General features: G+C 40.1%; 1 long non-coding RNA gene across 1 annotated transcript; it reads left to right on the top strand.

Annotated features, from left to right (window-relative positions):
- Window positions 1-11,616: 11,616 nt before the first annotated feature.
- Window positions 11,617-20,584, top strand: LOC131398958 (uncharacterized). Its single transcript, XR_009217035.1, has 4 exons — window positions 11,617-11,686; window positions 16,013-16,139; window positions 16,436-16,511; window positions 20,481-20,584. It is a non-coding gene; the product is annotated as an uncharacterized LOC131398958 (long non-coding RNA).
- The last annotated feature ends 4,476 nt before the right edge of the window (window positions 20,585-25,060 follow it).

Below are 25,060 nucleotides of genomic sequence, written 5' to 3'. Positions count from 1 at the left end.
CACACATCAGGGCATAACATTCTCTCATTACGGCTCCACACCTATGCCGAGGTGCCCTGAGTAATTGATCATCATACAAATAACACTAAAAGATTAGAGGAGATGTGGAATTGCTCTGTAAATGAGGGCTATTATTATTATCTTCTTAATTCACCCTAAATTTTCTCTCTGTGAAGCTTAATATACTTCAGCTCTATCTTTCCCACATGAATGTAGAATTTCAGAGAGTGGGGGATTGTCCTGCATTTCGTTGGAACATGTCTCCATAGCGGTGCATTTATAAATTCCAACAGACTTGACTCATCTGAGTCTAGTTAACATTTTTCCAAGGCATCAAGGAGATGAAAAGAAAGAAGAATATTTTCAGGAAAATGAAGGGTCTTTTTTTTTTTTTTGATGAGGAAGATTGGCCCTCAGCTAACATCCGTTGCCAGTCTTCCTCTTTTTGCTGAGGAAGATTAGCCCTGAGCTAACATCTTTGCCCATCACCCTCTACTTTGTATGTGGGATGCCGCCACAGCACGGCTTGATGGGTGGTGCGTAGGCCCACGCCTGGAACCTGAACCTGCAAACCCCCGTCAGCACGACTTAAGCACTACACCACCGGGCTGGCCCCAGGAAAAAGAGGGTTAATGGGCCACTGCTGAAGGCTTGGAGCTAGGAGAAGAGTTGACTTCTGATTCAATATTGCTTTTCACAAAAGTGCCCGTGTGGGCTATGGGGACTGTGAGCCCACGGCAGTGATGCTAATAGAGAGGTTACAGGATGACAGTGCCTGGCACCAATGAGGTCTTCTGCTAACTTTTGGGCTGGTGTGAAAAGGAAATGGCATAACCTCCATACAGGAACAACTCCTCCCTTTCTGCCAGATATTTCTTCTGATTGGAAATTCCGGTCTTGCCAAAGTTTTGCTCTCGGTAGGACAGAGGACTAGATGGTGACTCAGGGCCCAGAAGACTCCTTGTACCTCTCACAACTTCCTTGTGTGGACTTATTTGTGAGTCCTTGGCAGGGCCAGCAAGCAAAAAAACCCCAATTGTTTCTATCTTAATTAAGTTACATAAGAAAGAAAAAGAATGAACAGGTAATTAATTCAGATTTTCTCACTGAAATCCAAAGTTCCCTCTTTCGTCTGGCCAGCAGGCAAGAGTGAACAGAAAGACTTGGCAAGTGCCTTCCTCATTCATCTCTTCAGCCTCTCCTCCTCCCTCCTGACACCCCCTGACCTTCTCAATTCCCCAGCTCTGCTCTCCAGAAACAATTGCTGCTAGCAAAGATATTCTATGCATATACAAACATAGGTGATTACATAACACTCTTCTTTGTAAAACAACAACAACAACATGCACACATAGTAGCATAATTTCTACGTAGTTTTGCATCTTGTTTTCTTTTTTTTAACAGAATATTTCCCAGTGATCACAGAAGGAAGTATTTTAATAAGAACAATCTCATTTAACATGACTCTTGCATTTATCTTCGACAAAGCCTTTTCCCAGACATTCCTGCCGTGAGGTGGAAGGCTCTAATCTGGCTCTCCTGCTTTTCTTTCCTCCTCTGGAAATTGAAGGGTGGCACCAAATGGCCTCTCAATTTGCTTCCAGACACTGAAATCTTTAAGATTCATTTTACGGGAAAGGAAATTGAACAGCAACAGGTTTCTGGATCTGCCTAAGGTCAAATGTAATGGTTCGCAGGGCAGGGATGGGAACCGAAGCCCTTGACTTCTTCTAACATCAGCATCTTGCCACCAGCCCACGCTGCTGTTTGCCACTTACTGTTTCCTTCTTGGCTATGAAGGGCCTGGGAAATCCCAGAGCAGAAGCAAGACAACAATTTACATTCATGGGTGGGGAATTGATCTATCTGGCTAGACTAATCAAGTTTCTCTTCTACTGATACCAAGATCTATTGATCCTGTCTCCAGTTGATGTCATGAGATGCGATCTATGCGGGTGAGAATAGGCTCCGGGGTAAAGGATAGCAGGAGAAGAGATTCTACACATGGTGACAAAATCAAGGTGATGTTAAAGGAAAAGAATCAATGGTGTTTGGTACAAGAAAAGAAAGTCACGAGCCACTCGTTAAAGTGAGCGATGACAAAGAATGATGCAAGGACCAGCTGTGTGCTCGAGAACGTGGAATGCAGTTGTGGGTAGATATAGTCATATTCCAATGAGCTAACTCTGTGGGAATGAAACTGTTTTCCATGTAAGCTGTATTGTAGTTTGGGCATTATTATCTCTGTTTAGGATGAATAGAATCACAGTAAATTGTGAATTCAGCAAAGGGATGCCAAATGTTCTAAAAGCGAAGCTCTTCCAAACTACCCTTAACCTTAGAGTTGGCAGGTGTGTTGGGGAGGGCTAGTCCCTTTCATCATGTGCTTTGGTGGCCATGTGCTTTGATGGTTGAGGCTCAGACAGCAGAGGCCAGAATGGATCAGACCTGTCTTCTATGAGCCAGACCCTCGGCCTGGGCAGGGGTGCTGTGTTCGGGATTTACAAAGTCTGTTCACTTAGAAGTGGCCAAAGTGTCATTGAGCCATTGTTATAGGAGGTTTCACATTGTCAAGCAAGGGAACAGCCTCAGAGGAAGCGGAAACTGACTTTTGCTGAGTGCTGACATTGTGGCTGACATTTGTGGTGGCCACTTTTACATTTACAGTATTAGTAAACTAGGGAACTGAGAGTCTGGGAGGTTGGGTAAGTAACGTGAGGATACACTGCTAGTACCTGGTAGACTGAGACTTGAACCCAGGTCCATCTGACTCCAAAGCTCATTCCCGTACCACTAAACTCTGCTGCTTCCCCGTCTCACTGGAGGGAAGAGGAGAAAGAAATTTCCTACTAAAACTTGTTACGATGAGAATCCAAATCCCATGACTCCTATATTATTTCTACCTCTAGAAATGAAGTTATTTGAATTATTATAATGTTTGTTGCTGGGACACATCCTCTTCTTTAATACAAATAGAATGGTATAGAATGTGGGCTTAGCTCATGAAGAGTTTACAGTCTGGTTGTACAATAAGATCAGGACCCATACAAGTAGCAACCAGGTCATTTAGTGTAATTAAGGACATAATTGTGTGACGTGGAGTGCTGTATGAGTTCATACAGAAGATAAAGGTGAAGGAATAAGAGCTGTGATAACCCATAGAACTGGAAGGGATCTGCATCAGTTAGTCTTTCTTAGACTTGGCATCCTAGAGAACAGAGCATGAGGCAAAGCTTAGGTGCTAATGTTTTATGGGAGGCACAATTCCAGGGCAGTGAGAGTGAGGGAGGAGGGAAGCGAAGCAGGAAAGGAGGGGAAGCAAATAAAAGGTGATATGTTACTGAACAGGCCACAGCTTCAGGAAAAGACACGGCTGGTTGCTTAGACACATGGGCTATCTTTGGAGAGGCCATACAGAACACAGTGTCCCAGAACAGCCCATTGAAGTGAGGAAGGGAGAGGGATTCATTCTCTCTCTCCCTCCTGTCTTACTGGTCAAGGATTTCCCATGAGTGATAGTTTCCCTGAACTTCCGGGTTGTGTGTCCAGATACCTTTGGCAGTTGCAGGGAAGCCAGTTTCCATGGGCTGCAATTTAGCACTTCGTCCACACCCCTAAGTGAGGGGAGGGACCAGAGTCACCTGCGTCCTGTCAGGCCTGGGCAGCAGAGCTGCTGTGGCTCTCACTAAAGCAGGAGCAATGGAGCCCGTGTTGGAGCTTGCACTCCCCTTGGTGGAGGCCGGGAGCTGATCAGGGCTGGCAGATGTGGTGGGGGCAGCTGTGAAATGGGCAGTGGTGAGGGGGGTCTCCAAGAGTAAGCAACCAAAGGCACAGGAGACACGTGGGGTCAAGTGAATCTGAGGAGGTGTGTAATTGCATCTGATACAGAGTTCCAAAAGAAAAGAGATGGGGCATTCCAAGAGACAGAGTATTCTAGGGTATGCCATTCAAGAGATACAGTCATCTGAGAAAAATTCATTCACGATGGCACTCTTCCAGAGTATAGGGGAACCATGGGCATAATTCGATAGCTCTGGACCAGTAGCAGAAGAACTATCACCAACTCCGGACTGGAGGAATTTAGGGAGGGAAGCAATTACTGAACTCACAACACAGTCCTGTAGAAGAGGTCACCTTGAAAGGAACAATGATCTCTGGTTAAGGGACACTGCCAACCCCAGGGCAACCTTACAAAGAAGGAGTTAGAGGATATGAGCTCCAATCAGAAGCCAGAGGAAGAATCTATTGATGTACTCATGCAGGTCAGTGCCCAGGGGCTAAGAACTGAGTGGAGAAGTGAAGAGAGTGGATCTAGAGGGGCATTTGGAAGATGTCTGGCATGGAGTCTCAGAGAGCACCTGGTCTAGGTCTTTCCCACTCCTGCCATTTTTTTTTTATTAGATGAGAAATGGTGTAGCTTGTTCAAGGTTATAGCACCAAGAGAGACTTTGCAGGGTGAGTAGGATGTGGCTGGGCAGAGGGAAGCTTGCCACAGGCCAGGAAAGAAGGTAAACAAATGCCCAGGGGCAGGAAGACAAGGCGTTTATGGAGCACTGAAGGTGTCGTCCTAATCAACAGAAGTAGAAAGACTGTGAGAAATACTGGTAAATGGGTTGGGTGGAGTTCTACTTTGAAGGGCCTTGAAAGTAGGCAGGTCAGCATCCCCTTGGTGTGGCAGGAAAGAGGTTGCTATTGAAGGTTTTGAAGTGAAGGCAGCACTAAGCAAGATCAGCCTAGGCAGAACAATGCATCCATTTTAGAAAAAAAGGAAATGGGATTCAGGGAGTCTGGGAAACTGTTAAATAAATACAGCAAAGGAGTGATGCAAGCCTGGATTTGAATATGGTGGAGGATCGTCATAAGATGTGCTTCAGTGGGAAAATTGGTAGGAGTTACATACTGCTGGCAGTGGGGATGAAAGAGAGGAACAAGCCAATGGGAAACATAAGTTTTTAAGTCTGGGTGTCCAAAGAGATGGCGGTGAGTTTGACAGAGAGAAGAAGGTGAGATGAGTGGTCATCTAGAGCGGGGTAGGGACTGGGGTGATGATGCACTTCGGTTGGGACGTGTTGAGATTGGGAAAACTCACTACTTAATCATCTCTTCTAATCTTGACTTGTGCGACCAAGGTTATCTTCTAAGAGAGGATAGAGCGGTGACAAACCAAAGGGGGGGCAGTGGGAGCTGCCTTCCGGAATGCAGGAGATGAGGGGTGCATTGTCTATAGGGAACTCACAAACGATAATGAAATCCACCCAAAGTTGATGTGCTTTTGATATATTATGTCCTGGTCAGTGATAAAATGCTCCTTCCTGAAAAAAAATCTTCTGTTAGTCAAATTTCTAAACAATTGCTGTGGTTACTGTTGACTTTGAATAATATAGATAAGCTTGAAGTTGGCACAATTTAATTAATTATCCATTTTTTGTTTTTTAAAAAAATTACTTGTTTTTTAAATTGTGGTAAAATATACCACATAAAACTTACCACTTTTAAGTGTACAGTTCAGTGGTATTAAGTGTATTTACATTGTTGTGCAACCATCACCACCATCCATCTACAGAACTTTTTTCATCTTGCAAAACTTAAACTCTGTACCCTTTAACCATTAACCTCCCATTCCCCATCGCCGCAGCCACTGGTGACCACCGTTGTACTTTCTGACTGTGTGAATTTGACATAAGTACCTCTTAAGAGTGGAGTCGTCACTTGTCCTTTAATAAACATTGTATGGTGGCTAATTTGGGGAACTAATTATAAAGTTCTCCCCACAGAAAACTCAGCCACACGAATTTGTTTCAAGAGTAAGATTTTAATGGCACATAATTGTTGAAGTTCACTCAAGTGTGGTTGGTGCCTCCAGCCCCTGTGGTCTTACACATCCCTATGTTTAAAAAGTAGATTCAAGGGGCTGGCCTAGTGGCATGGTGGTTAAGTTCGCGCGCTCTGCTTCGGTGGCTCAGGGTTCGCACGTTCAGATCCTGAGCACGGACCTACACACTGCTTATCAAGCCATGCTGTGGCAGGCGTCCTACATATAGAGTAGAGGAAGATGGGCACAGATGTTAGTCCAGGGCCAATCTTCCTCAGCAAAAAGAGGAGGATTGGCAACAGATGTTAGCTCAGGGCTAATCTTCCTCACCAAAAAAAACCCACCAAAAACCTTAAAAAAAAAAGAAAGTAGATTCAAAACAAACAATGATGGATAGCCCAGCAGTTTTAGAGAAGAAGAAACAGAATTCGAGTCTCTTCCATTCTGTCATCCTATGTGACCACTTGGAGTTCCTATTTGTGTTTAAAATTTAAAACAGTACAATACAGTGTAAACTGTGAGGTAAAATATTCTTGTTTGGTAAGCGTGAACTTTGGTCCACACCTGAAAAATTTTAAATTTGAGTAACTTCTTCAAAATTAAAATCAATGTCTTTATTTTAATTACTAATTGTTGGTTTTAAAACTAAAAAGTGAATCAAGAAAATAGAACTTTTTTTTTTTGGCCAATACCAGTTGCACATGACCTGAGCAGTACCCTGGTGAAGAGGGAAATGCGTCTCTCACAGTCAAGACAGTCCCTTCTCTGTTGGTCAACAGAAAGGAGGAAAGAATGAAATAAGCTGTTGACATTTGACAGCTTCATGGTTTCATAAATGTCTACCAAGTTCCAAAAGTGCAGAGAATATAATTTATTAAAATTTTAAAAATTTGTTCATTTTGTTTTTGTTGGAGACTGCTTGCAGATGAGATTTAAAAAAAATGGAGTGTCCAACTTTATAACTGGCTTTAAATCTGGCAGAAATTTAATCTTCAATTCCTTGAATGTGAGATAGTTCAGTCACACCTCTCTTGCTTTAGATAAATTGAAAATCCTGGCAATGGAATGGAAACTCCTAAAATCCATCCAGTAAAATTAGATTAAGAAAGAAAAGACAATGAGAAATTTTATATCATCATTTGGGCCTAATTATGTTTTTAGCCAAACAAAACCTTTCTGTGATTAAAGAGCAGATACATGATAAGGAATCAAAAGAAATTTGTTGGCACTGGTAGAAATAGCCTTAAAATTGCCAACTAGTTTTGAAGGAACATTTTGTAAAAGCTAAACATTCTATTCTTTTAGAAGAGTTTTATTTCACGCATGTTTCCCCAAAATCCAAAATCAATTCATTCATCTTCTGGAAAATTACATCAAATTGAAAATAGTAGTAGACATTTCAAAAAGCTAAATATATTGTCATTCTTTTTACAGCACTCCTGATATTTCCCACAGTTATTAAATATTTGAAGTGATCAGATGTGTCCATATTGAAGACAATCAAGTTAAAGTAATCAGTCTTGGGCATCTTTTCTATTTCTGGGAAGATTGTTGCTGAATGCATCAAAGAAATCTTGGAACAATTGGATATGGATGGACTGAGGATAAACCTCTGCTGTGGTCAAGGGGATGACAACACTAGTTTTGACCAGTGTTCACAGTGGTGTCCAGAAAAGATCTCAGAAATTGCTCAAGTCCTTATGTGTTTATTCTGCAAAACATTCTCTGAACCTTTCACAGTTTACTCTTTTGGATGTGTTTCTTCATGTGTGATATTTTTGGAATTATGAAAAAATTTTATTCATTCTTATTAATCTCACCTCATCAATGAAAAATCCTGCAAACAGTAGGCAACAAACCAAAAGCCTTTCAGAGAAGATGGAGTGCTCAGTATGAAGCTGTGCATACCACAAAGACTAAATCTGAAAAATTAATCCCAACTTGGAAGTTGGGAGGATCGGCTTAGATTTTATGAAAAAGGCCTCTAACTCCAAAATAACAAAATATAAGTAAACAAGTGATGTTTCATAGAAAATAGAATTAAATTTTGGAGAAGAATGTAGAGAAATGACAAAAGATGCCAGTCTTACGCTGCCAGAAGAAACCCAAAGGACCATGTTTGAATGCTCCACTGGTTTTCCCCAAGAGCTGGACACTTTCTAAAGGAATGGATCAAATAATGTCAATGTTTACTCTCTGATTTTTGTAGAAGAAAAACTATGGAAGTTTTTAACAAACATAAAAGAAATCTATGGTGAATTTTCTGGAGAAGATATTTGGAAGATAATGGAAATTTTCTGAATGTGAAGACTTTTGAAAGCCAGTGGGATCAATCTCCTAGAAACAAAAACATTGCCAGTCTTTCAATTTCTAGAATGTATTGTGAAATGGGATTTACTTGAATCACCGCTAAACTATATACTTTTCCTAATTATTTGTATATCTATTGTCTCATGTGAAAGAAATTTTTTGAAATTAAAATAAACATTATTCTTCAATCAACAATGAGTGAAGGAAGAGTGTATTGAATGCGACTATGCAAGCAAGATCGATCAGAGATTAATCTGTCATTGACAGATTTGCAGGGTTACAGCTGCAGAACAGAAACGATAATTTATTATTCTTTACTGCAACAGAAAAAATATATAGATAGTTTTTTCTCTTTCCAAAATACATTACTGTAATTAAGATTACATTTGCAATTAACATTTGTAGTTAATGCAATTAACTTTACATTTTTCTTTTTTGAATTGTAATATTTATTTTAATTTTAATATTTTTACTGGCATGATTATATAGTTGAAGTTCAATAACAGACCACTTTCATTGTCTGTGCGTCTTTTCTGGGCACAACTATTTTTATCTCATTTCATAATCATAACTGAAAATAATTTGCTCATATAGAGAAAGGAGGGGGTGTTAAAAAGTGTTCTGATCTGGGAGTTACATTAGGTGAGCCACTGTCATAGGGTCATCTTTGCAAGTTGTACAAAGAGGTCTTTTTTGGCTAAGTCTTAGGAACATTGAACGACGTCTGAACTCTTGATCAAAGTTTGAGACTGGGGCTGGGACCTGGGTCCTGCTTCACTTCTGCCAGATCCTGGTAGATTAGAGGGTGTACCACAAAGCTGATGCATAGTGGGTGTTTTAATAAACACTTCTTGAACAAATGAGTGAATGAATAAGGATGAGGGACTCTTCTATCTGGCAATCCCCCTTCTGCACAAAGGAGCATGTGGAATTTTAGCAAGACTTAGAAGGTATTTAAAAATACACTGAAAAGTTCCCAAGGACCAAATAGTTTATGAGTGTAAGGTTTCTGGAAGATTTATAAACTTTGGTGTGGCTTTTAATGTCATGGTTGTACACAGCCTAGTTAGCAAGAAATTATGAACCATGAAAACAGGGTGTTTCCTTAATGAATAAAATTTAATTTGAGAGGAAGCTAAGTGGTCAAGAAAGGTGACAAAACAACAAGAGGAGTTTCAATGAGTAGGAAACAACAAGAAAAAGGAAGGATGCCACATTACCTAGACAGTTACAGCCAACACACGTTTTAGCTCTGATGTCCAAACCAGAGAAATGAGGTTTAGTAACTTACAACTTCGTGTGAAGCTTAACAGAACTTTTAGTTCAAAGCCTCAATTGTGGATCCATCATGTGTGACTAAAATAGCCCAACTACTCAAGAAGAGTGGTATTTGCTTCCTTCCTCTTCTACTCTCACTGATGGTAATTAAGATTGAAGCTGGGATAACTAAAAAAAAAAGGTTTGAAAAAAAGAGGAAGTGTGTGAAAATGGTTGGTGTGAGTTTTCAGTACGTTTTAGGTCAGTGTGTACATTGTCAATTTACCACTGTGTTTTCTCCGCTAGGACTGCTAACTTCTTTCAGAAACCCATGCAGTTCAGTCCATGGAGCTCTCTTTGTGATGTGAAATGCATTGAGTGTCTCTCCTGGGACACTGAGTGCTCCAGGGGAAGTTTGGTAGTGGATGTGGGTAGGTAAACATGGATGGTCTTGCCCGAGTGGGACCTCCTATTTAGCTGCTATTCCTAATAGACCCTGCTAAATTCGTAGACTAGTTTGGAGCTTGGACGGGATGCATGACATATAAACCAGAATTGGAACAAAGAAAAGATAGAGTTAATTACATAAAAGAAGCTATTCAACTAGTGTTGAAAAAGGGGTTTAGTTTGTATAAAGGAGAGCCAAAGAGAAATATATTTCCCACAACATAAAATATCAGTAACAGCAGGGAGATGACTAAGTAAATTACGGTACATTTACTTATGGATCTTCTGTTATCAATAAAAATATATATTATGAAGAGTTAATAAGTATACAAAGGAGTTGATCTACGCTGCATTACTGTAGATAGAGATATCTGATCAGCAAATCTGGTTATGCTCCGAAGGAAGTCTCCATTGCTCTCAGGATAAAATACAAACTCAATTACCTAGCTTACATGGTCTGTTACCTCCAGAATCAACCTCAAAACTTCTCCTGCCCCTTCCCCTCTATGCCGTACACATGCTGTTCCCTTTGCCGAGAAGAGTCCTTGCCTATTGCCCAGGTAATGCCTGCAAATTCTTCAGATCTTGGCTTGGGCTTCACTTCACTCAAGAAAGCCTTCCCTGCCACCCACTCCAAGACCAGACTAGGGGCCATAGAACATTGCGCTCTGTGCTCACAGTGTCATAACTGCCCCACTATTTCTGATATGAGACCCTAAGCTCAGGGAGGGTGGGGAGCATTGTATCCCTAGGGCCTGATACAGTCCCTCACACATAAACATGCTCAATGAATATTTGATAGATGAGTTTTAATATTGAGTGCTAATGGAAAGATCCACAACTGTATGTGTGACATGATTACAAATATTTTTTAAAAACCATACCTTTTAAACAACAGAAAGGACATACCATATACAGCAAAATATTGATATTTTAATTGTTGATTTTCTATTGCAGTCATATATTATTTTCACCATGACAAAGAATCACTTTGTTTTTTTAAAAGTGCAACAAAAAAGAGGAAACTCTCTGAATTCAACTGTGTAGTTGAAAATAGTATTTCAAGCATAATGCCTATAAGCACGATTTGAGTTTTAAAAAAATGCTAGGGGAACCTTTGGGTGGAGGGAAGTTACATTTATACAAACTACTCATACTCAGGCCACAGCAGAGGTGGGCCCCTACTGAGAGGGGAAATGAAACACAGGGCTAGTGGCACCTGCCCAGAGGAAGGCAGGGACCACTCTGTGGGTGGAGGAGGGCAAAGCCTGCAAGAGAGGTTTTAGGCAGGAAGGGGTGCTGGAGAGACAGAAGATGGATTAGGGGATGCTGAAGAAATGTGCAGGAATGCTGAAGAAGTAGTGGGGATAACCCTGAGGAGCAGTGAAGGACAGCCAGGAGCAGATAATTCCCACTGGGACAACGATGGCCTCACTTGGTCTAGATCCATAAAGTGAAGGAGGGAGAGGGAGAGAGGGGATTCTGAGGAAATCGAGTGGGGGTGATGGTGGTGGTGTGTGGGGATGTGAATCAAAAGGCCCTTGGGCAACAAGGCCCTCAAAAGAGACCCCAAGAGAAATTCAAAGAAGAATATACACAGCTTGACAAAACGGAGCCTGAGATCTTATCTGAAAAAAAAAGTTCAAGCTGCCAGAGAGAAAGGTGTCAAAGGTGAAGGGAACTTGTGAGTTCAACTAAGATGAATAAATCTACCCACGTGGTGAAACTCAACTGAAAGTCGACACGCATGTGACTAACCCGGCGAGCCAGGGACCCAGCCTGGCCGAGGGAGGAACCGGAGAACCGGAGAGCGGGCGGAAATGAGAAGCTGTTTGTTGTGCTAGAAGAAACTGGGTGGAGGTGAGTGTCGGGGACAGTTTCTGGCTTGTTTGGTGGTAGGCTGGGGCAATTATGTAATGATAGTTTTGTAAGGACCTTCCTAAAATAACAGCCTCATGAGCAGCTGATAATAACAAATAAAACAACAGCATGAAGGGAAGCTAGAATGAGCTTTACTGATGGAGTGCTGCAGGCTGGGCAGGACAGAGCGCCTCCCCCAGGGGTTAGGAGGATGGAAGGTGGGAGCTGCTGGATGGGCTTCTCTAACTCAGGCGGGCAGTTCCTGGGGGTCTGGGAGACTCAGCGTTGAGGAACCTCTGGAGCTCTCAGCCCAGTAAATCCATTCTCCTGGAAACTACCCCTGTCCTTCTCACTCAGGCTCGGGCTGATTCACTTAGGTATGGAGAGTCTGTCCAAGTTGGTTCCTGCCTGGATTTTTGGCTTGAAGACTCAGTGCTATGAAGTTAGTTATCTCAGTGTCAAAAGCACTAAGGTGTGCCAGGCATTCAACAAACACATCAGTTAAACAAAATAAGAAGTTCTTCCATACCCAGTCATCAACAAAATCTGGCAGAAGAATTTGAGAATGCAAGAGAAACCACCAGTGTACATATATCACCAATAAACCTGCTTGCTGTGGAAGCCTTAACACCCAAGCAGTTAGGAGATCTCTCTCTGGTATCCAAGCAGAGATCTCATCAATACTCCAGATAGGAGGTCTGCATAGACCTGCTGTGCCCTCCCAGGCAAGTGTGACTGCAGGGGCTCCTGGTTGTCGTGTCCCAAGTTCACTCCTAAAAATTGATGGACATACACCCTAGGCTGCACAGCACTAAAGATGCACAACTTGGGGACTCAGAAACCACATTTCCTGGCATAGAGTAACGCTAGTCATCAAGGAGGGAGATTCAAGCTGATGCCCAAAAATAGGACAAGGGATGCCAACAGAGTCCAGGTGGCCCTCAGATCTCTGGTTCCAGTCTTTCCTTAGGCCCAGCTACATCTTTGCCCCTCCCATTGTAAAAAATTTTCTTAGATCCTTGAGTCAATTAATTCCCCTTTGGGGCTAAATTAGCTTTAGTTGGGGTTCTATCTCTTTCCATCAAAACAATACACAGAGTGGGGTGGCCCTGTGGCCTAGTGGTTAAGTTCAGCATGCTCCGCTTTGACGGCCCAGGTTTGGTTCCTGGGTGGGGACCTACACCACTCATCAGTGGCCATGCTGTGGTGGTGACCCAGATACAAAATAGAGGAAGATTGGCACAGATGTTAGCTCAGGACGAATCTTCCTCAGCAAAAAACAAACAAAAAACAATATGCAGAGGCTAGTGAAATCAGTGTGGGCATTTGACAAAAAGAATCCAGCTGCTGAGGAAGAGGGACACAAGCTCCCAGCAGAAGCAGGCTAGGAAAGGTCTTGGTGTTCATGATCCAGAAGTTCTTGCTCTTGACTTGGGACAGGTCGCAGTGAATGTTGCTGTAGGTGCCAGTGGGAGCACTAAAAGAAAGGCAACCCAGGCTTAATCGCTGGAAAGTTGGGGCGGGGTGGATAAGGGAGGTATCAAAGAGACCTGGGGAAGGGGAGGGAGAAAAGGCAAGGAGGAAGATGCTGCTGTTCTCTGATTTGCAGCTTCAGTGACCGTGACCATGGCTGTGACAGCAGGCTCAACCACCCGTTTAGGGAACTTGTCATTTAGAGGAGGAATTTGGCTGATCTAGGGGACAGTCAGAGACATGCAATACATGTGACTCAAGAAACCATGCAGTCAGGAATAGTGCTTCAAATCTGCAGGATTAGGACATAAACACACCTCATAAAAGAAAATCATATGAAATTTCAGCTGTATAATAGGTCACATATCTGTAAACAACTGGGTGATCATAAAACTCCATTTGAGACAGTCCTGGTTTACACTCATTGTTCTGGCAGAATTGTTAAAAGCAACCTGTTTCACTCTCAGGAGTATCCCAGTTTGAACGATAAATTTTATGGTCACCCTAGGGAGCAGCTAACTTGCTATTGTGTCGTACTTGAAAGGAGGGATGGGTTTCAAGGGGAATAGTAACTTCTGCCCAAAGGAATACAGGGAAGCCACAGGGAGCAGAGAGAGGATGGGAAGGAGAGAAGTAGCAGCTTTGGGAAGAAAGAGAGGAAAATGAAACTTCTTTTCAATATTGGTAGGAAAGAAGAGGAAGATATAAGGAATAAACAAAATGGTATGAAAAAAACATCAGCAGCCAGAAGAAAACTGCTGAGGATAGAATGGGTGGAGCTGCTGGTGAGGCCTGGTGAGCTCAGAGCCACAAGGACATGTGATCCCGGGCACATCGGAATGACCTTGGAGGATACTCAAGTGTCACTGCAGGAGATGAGTGATTCACGGAAGTAGAACCAGACTGGGCAGAATCCGGGCTGAGTAATTCACTGCAGGCAGTAGGATAAGCGTGTGTCACTACCAGAGACCAGAGCTGTGCATAGTGATGACAAACGAGATCAGGACTAAGGTCTAGGTCAAGAGGGGAAGACGGACACCAGCGAGCCCTCCAAGGAAGCTGCTGCTCTGAGGTTCTCAGAAGGACTCAGGCTTTTTACTCTGAGAAATGCAAGGTTACTGGTCAGCCCTGACTCGAGGACAGACATTGAATCTCAAGAATATGAACATCTAAGATCAACTCCTTAACTCAGGAAGACAAGGAAAATGAGATCCAAGGGAATTAAGTAGCTTGCAGTGTCCACAGCGGCAGGCAGCAGCAGAATTGAATTCTAGAGCTAGAGCAGCGGTAGCCTGATTCTCAGGGAGGTACTCAGGTATACTGTAAAGAACACACAGGTCCATGAGATGCTAACAAGAAGCCCTTCCTTCTGTAAATTAACCAGTGTACACTGGAACACTAAAGGAATTCAGAAACCTTGAAGTGAAAAATCAATTTAACCCAGAATTTTCTGAACGTATTTGACTATGGTAACCAGTTTTTTCACGAAATGCAGAATTTCTTCTTGAGAGATACATCTAAGAACATGCTTCAGAAATGCGACCCATACAGTCCTTGGCTGCTTTGAACAGACCCAGTTTCCCTGGGGCTGAGTGCAACTCTTTGCATTTGCCTCCCAGAGCCTTTGCAATAGAGTCTGAACATACAGCCATGCTCTTTTGGTTGATAACAGTCTCAACTAGGAAATTTCCTGTTTTGGGGGATTTTTTTGGGTCCAATGGTCCTTGTGCTGTGTATTCTCCATTTACCACTCCAGATCCACTCTCCACCTTCTCCACCTGCTCTCTACCAAGAGGGCTGACCTGTACAGGCCACATTAATGTGCTCGGGCTTCCTTGTCACCCTCCTCCCTGACTTCTGTTAGTATGTGGGCAAAGGGGACCAGTAGGAGATGAGGAGAAGCAAGAGGTCAGGCACTTGGTTCCTGGTTTCCTCCCTCAAGCAAGATCCCATGTGGCCCCTTTCTCCTAGCTTGCTCTCTTTCTAGGCTCTGGAGATCACTCGCTCAATGTTCCTTGGGCCTAGGGGTATACGGTGACATTGTGATTTATAATAAGAAATATATATTTGGTCTTCATCCTCATTTCTGGCAGAGAGCTCCTAAAACTCTTAGAATTTCATAAATGATGAGAGTGATAAAGATGTCTTTTTTATATTAAAGAGGAGACTTTTGAAATATACCCAAAGATGGGGGCTGGTTGCCAGGAGAACCAACCTTGTGATTAGAACTTTATGTCCCATCCAGGGCAGAGGTGCTGGAGATTGAAAGTAATCACCAGTGGCCAATGATTTAATCAACCATGCCTATGTAATGAAGCCTCCATAAAAAACCAAAAGAATGGGGTTCAGAGAGCTTCGGGGTTGGTGAACATGTGGAGATGTAGGTAGAGTGGTGTGCCTGGAGAGGACATGGGAGTTCCACGCCCTTTCCCCACTCCTTGCTCTATGCATCTCTTCCATCTGACTGTTCCTGAGTTATATCCTTTTATAACAAACCGATAATCTAGTACAACAGTTTGTGTAAGACTTTTCACACTGAGTACAAGGTTCATTCTCATATCTTTCTAATTATAGACATTTTAAACATTTTTGTGCAACCAGAGATAAAGCAGTCCTATTGCAGCATTATCTACCTCTTATTCATGAAATGCACTTTTGCTGTGTAAAGAATTTTCCTTATTTTGTCAATTGCTGGTTTTGTCATCATTCACTGACGACCGTCTCTGCTGAATGCCCTTGAGCTTTCAGAATCAGGGTGTCGTCAGGTGGTGAGAGACCTGCGATCATTCTGCTTATTAATATAAGTGTTTCCAACCCGTGTCTGAGGTTTGTCTCTGTTTTTCAATTGTCTAGGTGTCTCTGCTGCCTGAGAATGACAGATGGAATGAGACCAGAGCTCAGCTGCTGGCACAAATGGATGTTAGTGTGGGAGGAAGAGTGGCCGAGGAGCTCATATTTGGAACTGATCATGTTACAACAGGTTGGCTGTAAAGCATGGCTTTCATCCAAATTGTGTTTGTTGGTTTAAAGATATATTTTAAAATTGAGTTTGTGTATATTATTATTTTATTTATTATTCTTTTTATTGAAGTATAGTTGGCATACAGTATTGTATTATTTCAGGTGCACAACATAGTGATTGGACTTTTATTTACATTCCAAATGATCACCCTGATAAGACTACTTACCATCTGTCGTCATACAAAGTTATTGCAATATTGTTGACTATGTTCCCTGTGCTGTATATTACCTTCTATGTATGTTTTAAAATTTTAGGTGTTTCCAGTGATTTTGATAATGCAACCAAAACAGCAAAGTGGATGGGGTTACCGGATTTGGAATGAGTGAAAAGGTAATAGCTAATTTTAATCCCTCCTCACGCATCAAATGGTTATGTGCCAAGTATCTCTTTGTGAGAGAGTGTTCTCATTGTAATTTGATAACATTTACTTTTCCTGTCTCATTCCAAATGGATTTGATGCAACTTATTCTAAACTAAATGTTATTTTCTGAGAAATCAAATGTAGCATTCTCTTTCTATTCTAGCTGCTCGAACAGCAACAGTTATTACTTTGTGAATTAACCAAATGATAAGATAAAATCTTTAGTCTTTTCTATTCGTATTATTACCGCCCAACGTGGGGCCTTCTGCTCGCCGCAAGACATGCCAATAGTCAAGAGGCAAAGTGGTAGGAGAAAAAGAACTTTCTTATTACAGCCTGCTAGCAAGAGGGAAGATGGCCAACTCATGTCCAAAAGAACCATTTTAAGGGGGCATGAAATCTTACAGCAGTTATATAGGCCATTGTATTATTGGGGAGGAAGTTAGGAATGTTGACCTTCTAGTGTTACAGACTGGGAGTGCCACACCAGATCTTTCAGTTTTCATTGATGATGGCTATCAGCATAGATTCTCTGTTTGGGGGTCATCACATTCCTAAGGAACTCAAAAAAATGAAGTTATCGCAGCTGAGATGTATATGCACAAGCAGGGGTCGTAAAATCTACAGAGCAGTTAGATCTCCTGGAGGGTGCAGATCCAGCTGGGTTAGTTTGTCAGAGGTTATTCAAAATTTCAATAGAGTTTTTCTTTTCTATAATATGGCTTCCCTCATGTCAACCTTGTCTTGAGCCGGTATCAGTACTACATAAAAGACATACTTGTTGAGCTTGCTTACTTTGCCCTTTCCACGTATTTCACGTTCTTACATTGTCACTGTGGCTCCATGAAGCAATTCTAATACTCTGTGAATTGTGGATTTCTGGACTTAGAGTAGCTGCCAATGTTTTCTAAAAAGGTACTCAGAACCATACTAAGGATATAAAATCTTCTCTCTTGCTCACACTTTTAATTTTAGCATTATACTTTCAGAGGAATTTTGAAATTTCTTTGCCCTCAAGGGCATTTTTATATGTATTTCTTCCCTGGCCCCCATGATATTTATTTCCTTATGTATAGGATAGTACTACCTCTGTTACATTTATTAGTGTTTTCAGGTTTTTCTGCTCAATTTCTTTCTTCCCATTGGTTTTAGCTTTGGATTTATAACCTACAGTGACACAGGGAAACTAGTCCAGAAACTCAATCTGCTATTGAACAAGAAATCAGAATCCTTCTAAGGGTAATGACCATATTTTTCTATGCTTTTAGTCTATTTAGTCATAATGTGCCTAAAAAACTGGGTGCTTACAAAATAGCTGAAGGCCTTCTGTTCCTTAGAAATGTCACTCTACATAATAAAGATAATAGATGCACCATTGCAGCCATGATTTAAATATGTTGTTAGGGAAGCTCTGGTCATAGACTGGATCTTTCCTTTATTCTGGCCATAGGCTAAAAACAGTTTATATCTACAATTATAAATATTCCATTCTGCTTTAGCTGCAAAGCCATAAAAGGCATTAGACTGGGGGATGTTGATTATTGAGTCTCTATTGCTTTCCCACTCTGACATATTTATTCAACAAATAGTATTAATTGCTTTGTGCCTAGCAGTGCTGAGAATACAGAATAAGCCAAACAAAGATCCTTTTGACTGCAGTGTGCAATAGAGATTAGGGTAAAGGCACGTGTGAGAGTAAAGGCAGTGAGATCAGTTAGTGCTGTGGTAATGCAGTTGTGGTGTAATGGATGCTTGGATCAGGCTGGTGAAAGTAGAAACCGAGAAACATGAGTGGGTTCAAGAGATACTGGTGTCGTGGAATCAACATGCCTTTGTGATGTTTTGACTGAGAAAGCAGCTAATAGAAAGCTGTTGCTTAGATTTCTGTCTCATGTAACTGTATAGTTGTTTGTGTCATTTACTGAGAAAACACTGGAGATGAGCTAAAGCTGGGAAACGCGTACGTCATGAGTTCAGTTTATACACGTTGAATTTGAGGTGTCTTAGTGAAGATGCGTGGGTCTGGAGCTTAGCGTAGAGGTTGGATATTTGTTCCATTTTGGATGTGCGTGAAGGCAGGTCTTCAAATGGAAAGGAAGACTGAGCTGAGTGCCAGCAGTCTTTAGTGAACGGAGACTGTAAAGAGGGTAGTAGATGGCACAGTGAAGGGTGTTAGGTAAGGCTACAGTCGAATGGTGTGAACTTCTAAAGAATAGCGCTTTATAGAAGAGGATGTGATAGTCATGGTCTGGAAGTGGTGATGGGAGCAAAGAGCTCGCCTCTGTACCTTGAAGTATCTGGTATAAGAGCAGCTACATAACTGCACATAAGAGTCAGAGAAAGCAGTCTCCGCAAGAAAGCCAGGATTTGATAATTCGGGGAGGTAGAAGAAAGGCTTTAGAGTAGTTAAGGAATGGAAGGTTTATAAAATGGAAAAGTTTAGAAGGTATTTCAGAAGAGGAAGAGTCTCTGCCTTCCCAGAATCTTCATTCTCTTTCCCTTACTATATATGTTATTCTGAGTCAATTATCTATACTCTAGGACTCCTAGAGCGTTGGAAATACTCTTTCTTTGCTATAGTACATTTCTGAAAACTCAGAAAACAGAAGAACAAAAATGGGGTCCTTTCCTTCTGAAACAATAGATTGGAAAGACAGTAGGTCCTCTTTCCTCTAGATAGCGAGCTTAACTGTTATGAAGGGGAAATGATTACTAGTCAGTAGCATTTTAGGTTCAAATGTATATGAGACTTAAACGCATAACAACCTAATGGTAGTCTTACATGTTGTAAAGTAAGGGCTTCATGCCAGGAGAGTTTTAAAAGTCATTGTTAATTTATTCTTGATTTTTAGTTGCAATCTTATATGATATATTTCTAACATTTTATATATTTTCTTTAATTTGATTATTTCACTTGGACATAAAAATTATGTTCAGAATGTCTAACAATTGTGCTGTGTTGATATTACTTATGTTTCTTGGTGTTGGTAAATTCATTTTTACATTTTCCATCCAGCTTTATAAGGGCAAAAATATGATTAAATATCCAAATATTGGCATAGACATTGTACAGGCAAATGTTGTGACACTGCCAAAAATGAACTATTATTGGTGCCATTATTTGTGAGCTGATAAACTTAATACAAACTCACCTTTGGAAAGACAATTGAAGGATTTAAGTGACAAATTTAAGGTGAGCTCCAAAAATAAAATCAAATATATGAAAATTAAGATTGTCTAATGATACTGTGTTACACTTGTAACAAATTGACAAGTGAGTCTGTTACCAAGTAAAAGAATGGAAAGGTATAGCCTTTCTGGCCATTTTAGATTGTATAAATTGGTGAAATCTCGAGGTGAAAGGGGAGAACTTTCTTTCCTTTTTAACATATGTATTGAATAGAGAAATAGATTTCTATGTTCACAGACCTTATTTAAAAAGTAGATAAGTAGGGCCGGCCCCGTGGCTGGGTGGTTGAGTGCGCGCGCTCCGCTGCTGGCGGCCCGGGGTTCGGATCCCGGGAGTGCATCGGCACACCGCTTCTCCGGCCATGCTGAGGCTGTGTCCCGCGTGCAGCGGCTGGAGGGATGTGCAACTATGACATGCGGCTGTCTGCTGGGGCTTTGGGGGAAAAAAATACATAAATAAAAGTCTTTAAAAAGTAGATAAGTACAATGCATATTTTTATTTTTTTTAAGTAGCTTTTTGTCTAAGTAGTCCTCAGTTATCTGTGTGATAGATTTTGAGGTTAAAAATAGAACACTTGGAAGTATAAAAGAATTATCTTTTGGAACCAAGCTTTTAAATATTTTCATCTTTTATAAATAGAAATCTGTAGATTTCACATTTTGGGGGATACATTAAAGGTTTTTTCTTTTCTCATTTATGGTTTTTGCTTCTCCTAAGTTTTCTGCCTCTTACATATCTGCTATTTCAGGACTCATATGAATGGGAGAAACTTACCTTGAAGACCCGTGCAAAAGAGCATAAGAACCTAGCAGAAGATTTATTGACCTATGAGACTTTGGATGCCAAGGAGATTCAAATTGTTCTTGAGGGGAAGAAATTGTAAGTGAGATGATAACTCTTTTGAAATGGAGGCATTGCTGATTTTATTGCAAGAATATAAGTGGTATTGCAGTAATCTCCTTTTGCAATGTTTTTCTCCCATTCTTGACTTGGTATCACTCAAGGGTGTGAAATAATTTGTTGATTTTTTGTCACAGTTATCTAATTTTGGTTACGCTCATGATGGACACCTGCTGCAAATGGCAAATATATTAAAGAAAATAAAGAATTATCAGGATTGAAAACAGCTTGTTTGAGAAATGTCAATCTGTTATTAAGTTGAAAATAAGTAATGATTTTATGGTTGGTTGTTGTACTAGATGTGAATAAAAACTGTGCCTTTAACTCCTGGGAAGTATTTTTACTTAGCGAAGTAAAACTGTTGAAGGATTGTCTTTATTTCTACATAGTACCATTTATCTTTGATAAAGAAATGATGCTATTTAGCTGTTGGTAAACCATATGTCTACATACATCAGTGGAAACTTCATTAAGATGCACTTAATTATGCTCCACTTTGACCATATTTAAAATGGTTTTTTGAAAATCTAAGAGTAGGGAATTGTAAATGTACAGACACAATCAGAATTTAAATGATTATAACCTTTTACAAATGCAGCTTGCATTTTCATAGTCTTTTTCAAAAAACATTACTATCACTCTGACTAATGAAATTTCTTTCAGAGCAGCAGTATTTTGTTAAATAAACAAGTAACACACCTCAAATTCTGAATAATTATATAATTATGCTTCGTATTAAAAGCAAAATAAAATGAAAACCTCAGGCCCCTTCAAAGTGAACTTTTGAATTACCCTGTATTAGAAATAAAAAGTTTTCATCCAGATTTTGTGAATATTATTGTCTTGTTACAGGATTTATAGATGAATTTATTTAAATCAATAGAAAAATTATTTTAGAGCACATTGTATTGGGTTTACAACCAAATTATATTCTTTTTTGTTTTTTTTTTTGCTGAGGAAGATGAGCCCTAAGCTAACATCTGTGCCAATCTTCCTCCACTTTTTTTATATGTGGGTTGACGCCACGGCATAGCTGATGAGTGGTGTAGATCTGTGCCGAGGATCTGAGCCCACAAACCTGCGCCACCAAAGCCGAGCATGCCGAACTTAACCGCTACTCCATGGGGCTGGCCCCACAAATTATATTCTTGAAGTGATTTTATTAAAATTATCTACAGTTTTCTAATCACTTATAAGCTGTATATAGTCTTCATTGAAGAAATTGTGAGAGGGAGCTTGCTACATGATATTCTTGCCCTTTTTTTGGGTGATTTTGAATTTTGATGTACTTTCAAACTTGCAGAAACGTTGCCAGAATAATACAAGGCACTCGCATACACCCTTGATCCAGATTCACTAATTATTTTCATTTGCTCCATTTTTTTTATTGCCCCCCGTTCCTTTCTCCTCTCCTCCCTTTTTCCCTCTCCCTCTGTGTGTGTGTGTGTGTGTGTGTGTGTGTGTGTGTGTGTATACATGTCTTTGTGTGGCTGCATGTTTTCATTTCTCTTGGTTACTTCTAGAATTGAAATTGCTGGGTCATGTGGTAAGTTTCTGTTTAACTTTTTAAGAACCTGAAGAACTCTTTTCAAAGTAATGATACAATTTTATTTCCCAGCCACCAGTGTATGAGGGTTCCAGTTTCTCCACATCTTCTACAGTACTTCTTGTCGTCTTTTTGATAAGGCCATTCTAGTGGATACAAACTAGTATCATATTTCTCTAGGACTAGTGATATTGAGTATCCTCTCCTATACTATTGGCCATTTGTATATCTTCTTTGGAGAAGCAACCCCCTTTTTTGGGTTGTTTGTCTTCTTATGTGTTGTAAAAGATCATATACTCTGAATACAAGTTTTTTATCAAATAGATCTTACTTTTTTTAATCCAGTCTGACTATCTCTAATATTTGAGTTGGGTGTTTAGTCCATTCATATTTAATGTTGATATAGTTGTTTTTACATTTGCAATTTTGTTATTTCTTTTCTGTTTTTCTCATATCTAAAGTGATCCCTCTGTTCCTCCTTTTCTGAGTTACATTTTAATGGTTGCTCCAGGGATGACAATTTGCATCTTAACTTATCACAGTCTATTTAAAAATAATACAAATTTAATTCTGGTAAAATGTAGGAACTTTATTTCTATCTATCTCCTTTTGTTCTATGCTTTGTGCTCTTGTTGTCATATGTTACATCTGTACATGTTAAAGCTTAACAATACAGTGGCATTAATACTGCTTTATGTAATCACGTCCTCAGTCTTTATCTGGTAATATCTTTATTTTGCCTTTGTTTTTTAGGAATCATTTTGCTGGATGTAGAATACATGGTCGACAGTTTTTTCTTTAATCACTTTGAATATGGTATCCTACAAACCCCTGATTTCTATTATTTTTGGTGAGAAATCAGCTGTTAATCATATTCTGGTCTCCTTTTGTGATAGGTTGTTTTTTCTTGCTGCTTTCAAGTTTTTTTTTTTCTTAGCCTTGTCTTTTAACAGTTTGATTATAATGCATTTAGCTGTAGATTTCCATGTGATTTTCCTACTTGGGATTTGTTGAGCTTCTTGGAGCTTCAGATTAATGTTTTCCATCAGATTTGAGAAGTTTTTGGGAATTATTTATTTCAAATATATTTGTCCTCTTCTGTCTCTCTTCTTCTGGGATTCTTGTTACACGTGTTGATATATTTGATGTTGATCTGGTCTCTAAAGCTTTGTTCGTTTTCTTCATTGTTTTTTCTCTCCTCTTCAGATTGAATAATTTCTGTTGATTCTTCTTTAAGTTCACTGATTCTTCTGCCATCTCAAATCAACCAAATTTTTCATTTCAGATATTGTATTTTTCAGTTCCAAGTTTCCATTTGGTTCTTTCATATACTTTGTATCTCTTTTTTGAGATTCTTTATGCATTGCATCATTTTCATCAAAGTTTTCATTAATTCTTTAAACATGACTTCCATTAGTTCTTTGAACATGTTCATAATAGTTCATAATAGCTTTTAGGTCTTTGCTATATCCAACATTTGGAGACATTCAGACAGTTTCTATTTAATGCTTTTCTTCCTTAGTAAGGGTCACACTTGTTTCTTTGCTATCTTGTTGAATTTCAGATAATGTAGCAGTTACAGATTCTGATTTTCTCCCCAGAGGGTTGTTCTTGTTTTGTTTAGTAACTTGTATTCAGTAAATTTGTGAAGTCTGTCTCTGCCACAGTATGCAGCCACTGATGTCTCTGCTGATTTTTAAAAATTCTGAATCTTGCTTCCTAAGGGTTGCTGCTGTGTCTGCATAGCTTAGCGTTATCCAAAGATTGAACACAGGTTGTGTTCAATCCCCATTAGTCAGGCCCTCCATTCTGCTGATGGACCTGTGTGTGGGTTGGCAAAGAAGTTCTTAAATGTTACACCATTCTTCAAAAGAAATCTTGGATTGAGTAAAGATTTAATTGGAGAAAAATGAAAGCAGAAAATAAAAGTAAATAAAATGGAAACGTAAGGTTAGGCCAAAGGAGAAGGTTAAGAGGCATGCAGAAATGTGTTTCCTTTCATCTGGAGAATATGCGTTGGTTTCTCTTCCTAAGTCTGCACTTCATGACACATATGGCCGCAATCTCTGAACCCATTAAAACAGCTTTCTGTTGTTGCATTGGCTAAACTCCATGGAGACTTCTGAGGTGCACACATGCACTTGTGTTTAGTGGCGTTGCTTGGCTACAGTTGTTCTGGGCTGAAAGATTCCAAATCCTGGAACTTCACTGCTGAAATGTTGTGGCAAGACCTGGTTGGCTTATCTATAGCTCTAGTATTGGGATCAGGAGGCGGAGAAAAGTGAAAGTTGCCCTTGGGCTCCTCTATCAGCCCACGGAGGGACAGCATGGGCATGGAGTGTGAGGGGCCTGGGTGTCACATCTGAGACAAAGATCTCAGGAAAATCCACAAAACTTCCAGCATGGGCAAAGTGCAGCAGATTGAATTTGTCAAAAATATCAAAAGGTTTTAAAACACTTGGTCAAATAGGATCATAAGTCACCATGAAACACTGCTCAGTTATCCATTTAACCATGGTGATAATTAAAGACTTTCAGGCAATTACATAAAGTTAAATGATTGTAAGAAAAACAACTCTTGTAATCAAAGAGCTGATAAAAACAATACAGGAGATTATTTTGATAAAACATAAAATCCCTGCCTTTTAGGTAGGCTACTCAAAGGTAGAGAAAAAAACCTTTCATAATCTCTTTATCAAGAGCAAACTAGAAGCCCAACGAAACCTTTTCCTTTTAATAGAGAGAAAAACCAAATTCTAATTTTGTATCAGCTTACTTTTGATATTAAACTCATTTATTTAATTAAATTCATTTCAATCTTAGCCAGCTTAACTATGCATAAAACTGTTTTCTCAAGGTTCTTTAACCTATAACTTTTTTTT

The sequence above is a fragment of the Diceros bicornis genome, chromosome 36, assembly GCF_020826845.1.
Source record: "Diceros bicornis minor isolate mBicDic1 chromosome 36, mDicBic1.mat.cur, whole genome shotgun sequence".
Classification (NCBI taxonomy): domain Eukaryota; kingdom Metazoa; phylum Chordata; class Mammalia; order Perissodactyla; family Rhinocerotidae; genus Diceros; species Diceros bicornis.
Note: the sequence above shows the minus strand (reverse complement) of the source record. Positions and strands in the feature narration are given on the sequence as shown.